The following is a 9,765-nucleotide window of genomic DNA, read 5'->3' on the forward strand; positions in this document are numbered from 1 at the left end:
GTGCTGCAGCAGGCCCAACGTGGGTGAATGTCAACTCGTGGTCAACAGGTTTGTCATCTGCTGAAGATGTAAAAACGAATGATTTCAATGACTTGCTTTGTTTCAGGAGACTGTATGTGTGTTATTCTGTAGAGTAGTTTTTAGTGGTAGAGATGAAGCTCTAGTGTAAGTTCAGTCACTCTTCATGCCTAAGGCCGTAGTTTATCTCCCATACATCTGCCATCACTCCTCATGCAGGCACACATTATTTCCTTGCTGTTATGGTTCAGGGCCGTCAGTCATATCAGCTGTCTAGATCAGCTGGTCTCTCCAGCCAACAGCACGGTGACACTATTACATGGTTATCCTATCATCTTGCTGCTGTCTCTTTAAATATGATCGTCTCTCTACCTTCAGTACGTTCATGCTGCTGTTACGCAACTCCACCTCCCCATCTCCGCCAATCTCTGCAGATTCATCATCTTCATCAACTCATCATTCTATCAGCCTCATCAGCACCAGTGTCTGGACTCCACGGGGGGAAATCTCATCGAGTTCAAGCGCCAAATAATTTCTGTGTAACTCATTAACGCGTCATCTGTCATAATAAATGTTAACCACGAATCATTGACTTGTCTCTCCTGATTGAATTGAGATGAGCCAGAGTGCATGTGGTGGTCGGTACTGTATTCTAAATAAAAGCTCTTTCAGGCCATATCACACATGGTTGACTTGTCATTGTTGATGATTTGTGATAGTGTGCTATGCGACTACATTGAATCAAAAAGTGTTATTTGATCAACCTCTGTCCATAAGGAACGCTATAACAGGAACACCTACAACACGCTGGTCAAAAAGTCAAAAGCTCTACATAAGTTCTGTTTATGACATTTTTATCCACTCAGGTTGTTCACAAGGCAGCAAGGAAATGGACCCACATGCAGAGAAGCAGACAGGACCAGATGAGTGATGTTAGTGGTGAAATGATGATGCAAAAGCTGACAGGCAGAGGCAGCAGGTCCAAGCAGAAGTAGCCGAGAACCCACAGGTTCACACAACATCACGGTTGCTCCTCAATTGGTCGATTCAGCTTGTAGGGTTCCGGAGGTTCAGAATCAGGGGAATCCAGGCTGCGGACCGTCCCGCTCAAGAGACAGGAGGTGGCCTAACCGGCCTGGGATGGCTTATGGTACCTCGAATATAACCCTCAGATATTAAATCAAGTAATTTCCAGACATTAATAACCTTTCAGTGACACCGTAAGAGCCGTAACCACTTTGTCACATGTTTAGGACTTTATACATTTAGGCTGAGGAAGTGGGCTGTGTGGTTTTTTTCACTTCCTCTCATCAGTAAATCAATCCGAATGTACACCAGCCTTTCAGATTACATTCACTATTATACGTAGGTTACAACACAAGAACACACACCTTCAGGCTCCCTCACGTGGCAACGGTGTACTGCAGATATACATGTTATATAAAAGACGACGGAAGAAATTCTGCAAACTTATTAGCGACCCAAATAAAATCTCCTTTGACCCACCTGTGGGTCCCGACCCAGTGTTTGGGAGCGACTGGTTGAGACGGATGCAGGAGGACTGGTTTTAAACAGTCAGTGGGAACTTGGGAAGAGTCTTCAAGTCTCCAAATCTTGCGATTCTTTGTCATTTTATTCATGAACATTATGTAATTCTCCACTTTCCATTGTTATCTTCTTCTCTGATTAGTTTTTTGGAAGATTGCAAAGCCAACTTTAGGGTGCAAACAGGAACAGGATCTAGTTTACATTAGTCTGTAATACACTTTCCAATGCTGACTACAAATATATCTAAAATGTCTATAAAGCATATTATTGTTATTGTATGGTTGAATGTTCAGACAGGAGCTTTTAACCGTCACACACACACTTGTAGATATGCGGCCACGTTAAACAGACCAACTGAGAGAAGATCTTCTGTGAGCTGAAGTCATAGTATAGAATGCTGTAAAATAAAAAGACAGAATATAGTAGGTCATATAGTCTAGTGTGGGCGACTGTGGCTCAGTGGAGAGCAGGGTCGTCCTCCATCAGAGGATGGGCGATCCCCGGCTCCACTAGTCCATGTGTCCTTGGGCAAGACACTTAACCCAGAATTGCTCCCGCAGGCTGTTTCTGGTGTATGAATGATTAGCCAGAGTCCTGATGGCAGGTGGCACCTTGCATGGTAGCCCCTGCCATCAGTGTATGAATGTGAATGGGTGAATGACGACATGTAGTGTTAAAGTACTTTAAGTGGTCGGAAGACTAGAAAAGCGCTGTACAAGTACAGTCCATCTACCTTACTACATTATGTTCCATTATATTTAGATATTTTGAATTGTCACCTGGTGCCTGAATTATTGTTTTCCTTATACAGACTTTGCAGCGTAAATGAATGCAGAAACATTCCCCAGACATTAATGATTTGACGCTCAAATACAAAAATAACCATCCTCCCACCTGCTTAATATGCGTCCCTGTAGATGTTGAAACCAAACCTACGTGCTTGTTATTGATATTATTACGATAGTTAGACAATTCATACGATTTGTTATTCTGTTTTCTCATTCATTTCCTTTCCTATACTCTCCCACAGCTCAAACACGCACAACTAAAGAATCAGAGCAAAGAGTCAGAGCAGAATTCAAAGGAAAGAGATTTATATCCAGCTGGTAGGGTGTGCTCGTTTGTTCCTATATGTTGGGAGAGCAGTTTGGCTGAAGTATTGTCGCCCCGGGACCAGGTCCTTGCAGAACTAGATCGTTATTGCGTTCGTAATGTCGCTCCACCGCTTGCTTATCTTGTCATATGCTGCCTCGAGCTAATGCCTCTTCAAGCGATGTGTGACCCTTTGGCTTCACTGCTTCACTCACGTTAATGTTACCGGTTGACGACCGTCATCACACTCTTGGTATTCCAACTCGTGTTTTCTGCTGAGGTGATGGAGAAAGCTGCTCGTGTTATACCACCAGCTGCAAACAACAGTGGCTCGACAAACTTTGCGATATATAGTCTTTTGGTCTACGTCGGACCTTTTAAAAGTAAAACACTTCCAAACAGCAGAGCCAGCTCCTCTCTTGTGCACAGACTCTATCGGTGCATCTCCGATTCTCTTTGTTCATCCTGCATCGCTCTGTTCTCTTCTTTACTGTAGCGACGGAGCCTCTCCCCGCTGTTAGCAGACTGGTGTACCACCAGGCTAGCTAGCGAGCTGTACCCAGCATGCCATTCAGCGGTGAAATTTTATGAATGTACAATTATTAGTGTTACTGTTGCCCTCCCGTCAGTGTATGATGACGGGCGCACCAAAGAACGGCAGCAGACACCTTGAATATAGTTTAAACAAATGTTTTATTGAGGGTGCCTGTTCTCTACGTTACACTCTTCTCTTGCTGTTCTTCTTCTCACACACTTTAGTAACGTTCAAACTCAGCAACAATACCACAATAACTATGCGGTCACATTCCAACGGGTTAGCTTGTTATGCTAACGCTAATAACGGCCCTATCAACAGTTGGTCATAAAAGAGTCCACGCTTCTTACTGATGTTCACGTTTATTATTGTCCTCTCATGGAACACCGTGAAAACTAGAAGACACAAAACAGCTTCATGTACAAACAACAAAGAAACAAATACTCTGTCTCTCATCACCTACAACAAGTATAACAGTACTTTAATCAGTTAAGAAGCTTTACCGCGTTCGCCTGGTAGACCAGCAGTAGAATAACATGACAGGACAGAAAAAGTTCGCTGGTTTCACCCGCCATTTGTCGTCTTTCTGAGCTCCGCTTAACTTCCGGTTAATGGTCATGTTACAACAATAAAAGCTTGTCTATCATCATCAGTAAAACAAGGGCAAAACAATAACACAAGGTACCCAAATTACAGTAAACATAACATGTATTTTAATTGCAGAAAAAACTAATAATATAAATCACGTCAACTTCCCAGGGTTCATACACATTTTGACCAATGGATTTCCATGACTTTTCACCAAATTTCCATGACCAAACATTTTGTGAAATCTCGGTGTATACATGAAAAAGTGAGAAAATGTAGTATTTAAACTAACAATGAGCATTCCAAAGCATACAGTATACCTTAAATGACACAAACGAATGAGAGACAATAGTTTGATTAAAAGAATAAACATTTATAAATACACTCTGGCTGACACTGACACATCAATAAGAGCTTTAGTAGGTAGCAGCATCCAGCTAGTGCACATATTGCTTTCCCTTTTGTAGTGCACGTTTCATTGAACCCTGTTACTGTACGGCTTCATATTAACTTCCACTGTTACTGTACAGCTGTTAGAATTGTGGCCTATCTTCTATTTGCAATTAATATGCATTCAATCCAGTTCAATTATTTAAATGAAAATGATAATCTACTCTGGCTACGGTAGTATATCAAGAGTAAAATAATAGCTGTGATCTATACACACCTCTGCATTAGCAACCCACTGAAATGAAGGTACAGGCACCTTAACCCTCTCATTACTTCAGGGTTCTTGAGAGCAACGTGGGACTGTTGGGACTGTTAGTACACTGGCTGTGGTCATCACAGTGAACAGTGAACAGTGTGATGAGAGGACACGTGAGCCCTTGTTGCTGTAGTTTATCTCCTTGGAGCAGAGGCTGCATTTATCATACCCTGCCTTATCAATGTATTTAAAACACTGTGACAGCGGGAAGCTGTACTCACATCTGTTTCGGCCCCCACCTTTATCCAGGCCCAACTCCACCGTTATCCAGGCCCAGCTCCACCTTTATCCAGGCCCAGCTCCACCGTTATCCAGGCCCAGCTCCACCTTTATCCAGGCCCAGCTCCACCGTTATCCAGGCCCAGCTCCACCTTTATCCAGGCCCAGCTCCACCTTTATCCAGGCCCAGCTCCACCTTTATCCAGGCCCAGCTCCACCTTTATCCAGGCCCAGCTCCACCGTTATCCAGGCCCAGCTCCACCTTTATCCAGGCCCAGCTCCACCGTTATCCAGGCCCAGCTCCACCTTTATCCAGGCCCAGCTCCACCGTTATCCAGGCCCAGCTCCACCGTTATCCAGGCCCAGCTCCTCCGTTATCCAGGCCCAGCTCCACCTTTATCCAGGCCCAGCTCCACCGTTATCCAGGCCCAGCTCCACCGTTATCCAGGCCCAGCTCCACCGTTATCCAGGCCCAGCTCCACCGTTATCCAGGCCCAGCTCCACCGTTATCCAGGCCCAGCGCCACCTTTATCCAGGCCCAGCTCCACCGTTATCCAGGCCCAGCTCCACCGTTATCCAGGCCCAGCTCCTCCGTTATCCAGGCCCAGCTCCACCTTTATCCAGGCCCAGCTCCACCGTTATCCAGGCCCAGCTCCACCGTTATCCAGGCCCAGCTCCTCCGTTATCCAGGCCCAGCTCCACCTTTATCCAGGCCCAGCTCCACCGTTATCCAGGCCCAGCTCCACCGTTATCCAGGCCCAGCTCCACCGTTATCCAGGCCCAGCTCCACCGTTATCCAGGCCCAGCTCCACTCACATCTCAGCCCTGCGTCAAGCTGCGCTACACAACCAGCCTCCTCTCCCTGGAGCTCTTTGACCTCATCATCTCATCAGTATCTGGGCCTCATGTTTCGTGGTCATGAAAGTTATTCTGACCAGAAATCATCCTCATTCTACTTTGAGTTCAAACAAACAACCTGTAACCAGATGCGGCAGTAGTCTGGTTTAACGTTAACGAGTGACCGCGTGAACTGAACCGGAACACGGGGGGGCTGCATGTTTCATCACGTTACGTTTTTTCCTTCTAAATCGCGATAATGACGAACGCCAACAGTCGACAAAGTTCCGCATGCAGCGGACGTTAACTTAACCCAGCAAGTCTGAACGGTAACGGAACATAACGTAAGTTAAACTTTAACGGAGGGAAATGAAGACGCTGTACACATCTGAACGCTGATTGGCCAATACTCGACAAATCAAAGATGTTCTATTGCGAAGATCACCACATCACCTTTTCTCCTCGTCTCACTCCAATCTGAGAAATGCCGACTGGCAACTCAGCGCAAATGACAAACGACATGAAATATATGTATATATATATGTATACATATATATATACATATATATGTATACATATATATATGTATATATACACATATATATACATATATATATGTATATATATACACATATATATATACATATATATATGTATATATATATATGTATACATATATATATATACATATATATATATATATATGTATATATATACATATATATACACATATATATATATGTATGTGTATATATATGTATACATATATATATGTCGTCGTCGTCTTCGGGCTGCCTTCGTCGCCATCGGGTCCCTCTGGCGATGTTTCCATCTTGGACTTTGTCTTTGTCTTTGTTGTCTCGAGTTGCCTTCCTCCCAAAGCCTCTGGTCGCGCGTTGAGGAAGGGATGGGATCAGGCTCTGGTCCCTCTACAGGTCGGGCGAGTCTGGTCGATGCTCCCCGTCGCCTGCGGATTCTCCTGTGTTGGCTTGTAAATACCACACACAGCTTCGATTCGTGGATGTCTCGCAATCGGACTTCTTCGAGGCTTGGGCAGCTTTACTTTCTACCCCAACGCCTCACCTCAGGTCTTTTCGTACACGAACGACAGCCTCTCTCGGCTGCCGGGGTTCTTCTCTTAGACTCAACGTACTCCTTTTCCGTCGAGCCCCACGTTATGGGCGCCACGTGTTAGATCCTGGGGTACTTCTGGCCCGATACGGGGCTACTTACTGACTCAGCTCTCTATTAAAAGATTGTCGAGCTGGTGTTCTGGCGAGGGAACTCGCCTGGCTCCGCTAACTGCCGTTACTCCCAACGTCTACCCTGCTTCCTCCGGTCTGAGCGCACTCGGCCGAGAGACCAGTCCTGGCCCCGGGCGCTCTCACCAGTCGCGTCGGTTATGGCAGCTTCCCTCTTATGGATCCGTGCTCTTGGTAAATGCCAGGTTAGGTTTTAACGGCTAGGATTACTTCTTGCTAAAACCGTAAGGGGTTGTTAAGTGGATTCGGTCTCTAGGATAACCTTTCAGAACTCAGTTGTTAGACATACAATGGCTTTAACTTTTTACTGCCACGAGGAACTTTTTACTACTTGAGCAAATGAATGCACTTGAGATATTTACTTTAAATGCAGATTAGATATTTATTGCAGGTTATATTTGGTTAGTTTGCAAGGGTTAAAGCTACAGCTCACATAAAATGTCACTACACTCGATTAGTTACTTAATTTTCTTCTTCGATTATACTCATTAGTTTTAGTTGCCGAGACGGCTCGGTTGGAGCTGGATGTTCAATGGTGCGATGAAAAGGTTCTTTTGGAGTTGTTAGGAGCGAAGGTCTGATCGGACCCTCGGTCCTCCCGCTCTGCAACGGAGCACGTTCAACAGTCCTCAAAACTCAGTACAAAGTCTTTCTCGGGCTGCAGCGTCTTCTCCGTTGTCCAGATGTTGAGAGTCGAGCAGTGGGGAGAGGAAAACCTCCGCCTTTAAATCTTATTGTCCACGAACAGCGGTCTTCTTTCCGTGAACAGAGACGAAGTCCTCAATACATCAGTTGCGATTGTCCGTATCTTCTCATCTGGTGCATGTGGACAGCACCCGTGTTGAAATCCCAGTGTGCTGCCTGCAAATGTCTCCTTATATTCATCATTTGGGCTCTATCGGCCCCCCTTGTCCAATACATGAGCTCATCCCCCCCTCCCTCTGGAGAGGGCGTTGGGTTCTTGAACATGTCCATATAAGTCCAGGCTTCCTGCCTCTGACTCATCTCTTGCAACAATCTTCTCCTAACTACACCCATAACATCTGCTTCTGATTTTGCAAGTCATCCTGACTAGTACTTTTATCGCAAGTCATCCTGACTATACATTTCTATCTCAGCTCCAGTTACACAGAACATTTGTTAAACACTTATTACAATAGTTAAATCACTCTATGCATTTTAAACATTCGTTACTTATTGATTAAACATTTCGTTATATAATTCATACACTTTATCTTTTGATTACACTTTATTCTGAGTATATGCTTTGTGCTCTTATATCCTGACTCTCCCTGGAATGTGCTCACATGTTACCGAGGCAGCTCTGAGGGGTCAACTCTTCTTGACACCCCCTTCTTGAGGTCTCAGGCTGCCGCATTGTGCCCCAAGTAATCCGCTAAGAACTCATCGTCGTCCTCGGCGGTGATGATGAGAACGTCGTCCTCCGGCTCTGATTCGTGTTGCCAGCTGTCGATCACCATCAGGCCATCCAGGCCTGGTGGCTGGAAATCCAGGAGGGCGTTGTCATCTTTGGCATCCTTCATCTGCTCGTCCAGGCTCAGTACCAGGGCTAACACATTCTGGTCCAGAATGCTGTCTGGGGAGAGGGAGGCCGGGGTAGGGACTGGGCTGGTTGATGCTCTGTCCTCGGACCCGCGATGAACCGCCAATCCTTCAGGGATAACCTCCACCAGCTCGCCGCAGTCCTCGTCGTATCCCCACATCCCCATTAGAGTTGGTATTATCCCTGCGATCGTTGTCTGGCTACCCACATCTCGGTGTTCCACACCCGTGATGCTTGCTGCGTCGTTATCCTCTTCTGGAGTTGGTACGGGATACGGCAGGGCGGGCAGGCGTGGTCCAATGACGACGAAACGGCCATCGGTGAGGTGGGTGGTGGACACTCGGATGCCATCAGGGTACGCCCATATTTTTGTATATACTGGGCAGTATATACCATCAGTGTAGAGCAGGACCCCTGGTGGGGTTCTCCCAGCGGAACTCCACACAGGTTTTGCCTTAGCCTCTAATTCCATACAGTCGACCACATTCATTGCAGGCATATAAGGGGTACTTCCTTTGCAGAAGAGGCGCTGGCTGCTCCTATCGGGAATTGCCCCAGGTAGCACTGGGTACACCATAGGGCTTGGTTTTACCTCCCACAGGTGCCATGTTTGCTCCGGGGTATCTGCTGTGGGATCCCACAGCAGATACAGCGAGCCTCCTCCTGAATGATGTTGAACACAAAGACTTCATTAATTATTACATTTTTCAGCGCATTTTTACAAGCCAAGCGTAGCAAGCAGGGGGTGGTCTTATGTTCATTCTTTTTAAGGCCCCCTCTCTGTATTGGAGCGCTTTGCAGAGCGCCTTCCGGCCAGAGAATGCAGCCATGGAGACGCCAACACCATTGGAGGAGGTGTTAGGCCTGGGCTTGTGGGCCCATTCCTTCTTGGAAACAGAGGCTCATACATCATGAGCCAGGCTGCTATCCCGATTGATGATTCAGAACCCGCCCAGTAGATGGCGACAGTTATGCCCCAACCTATGCCCCAAAGAGCAATGGCGCCGATCTTGTGGAGCCAACGCCCTCTTCCTCTTTCTTTTATAGCCATGGTCATGACCACGAGATACGCCAGGGCCGCAAACGCCAGCATGGCCTCGACGATAGCCGAGACCATCTTCAGGGGGTTGTAGAAAACTGCAGCGACGTCGATTCCCATCCAGATGATCACCATTCCGGCCTTTACTAGACCGAAGCGAGTGGAGTCGATGTGGACTCTCCCCAGGAGGTAAGTAGCGAACCAGGACAGGGTAAGCCACATCGATCCTCGATAGATGTTTTCAATCCCTGTTTTCAGACACCCTACAGCTAGGGCTAGTATTCTTAGCGGCTGATCTATGGACCATTTGCCCATGCAACAGTAGAAGAACCATATGATCTCAAGGACCCAAAAGTC

This window comes from Melanostigma gelatinosum (assembly GCF_949748355.1).
Source record: "Melanostigma gelatinosum genome assembly, chromosome: 15".
NCBI lineage: Eukaryota > Metazoa > Chordata > Actinopteri > Perciformes > Zoarcidae > Melanostigma > Melanostigma gelatinosum.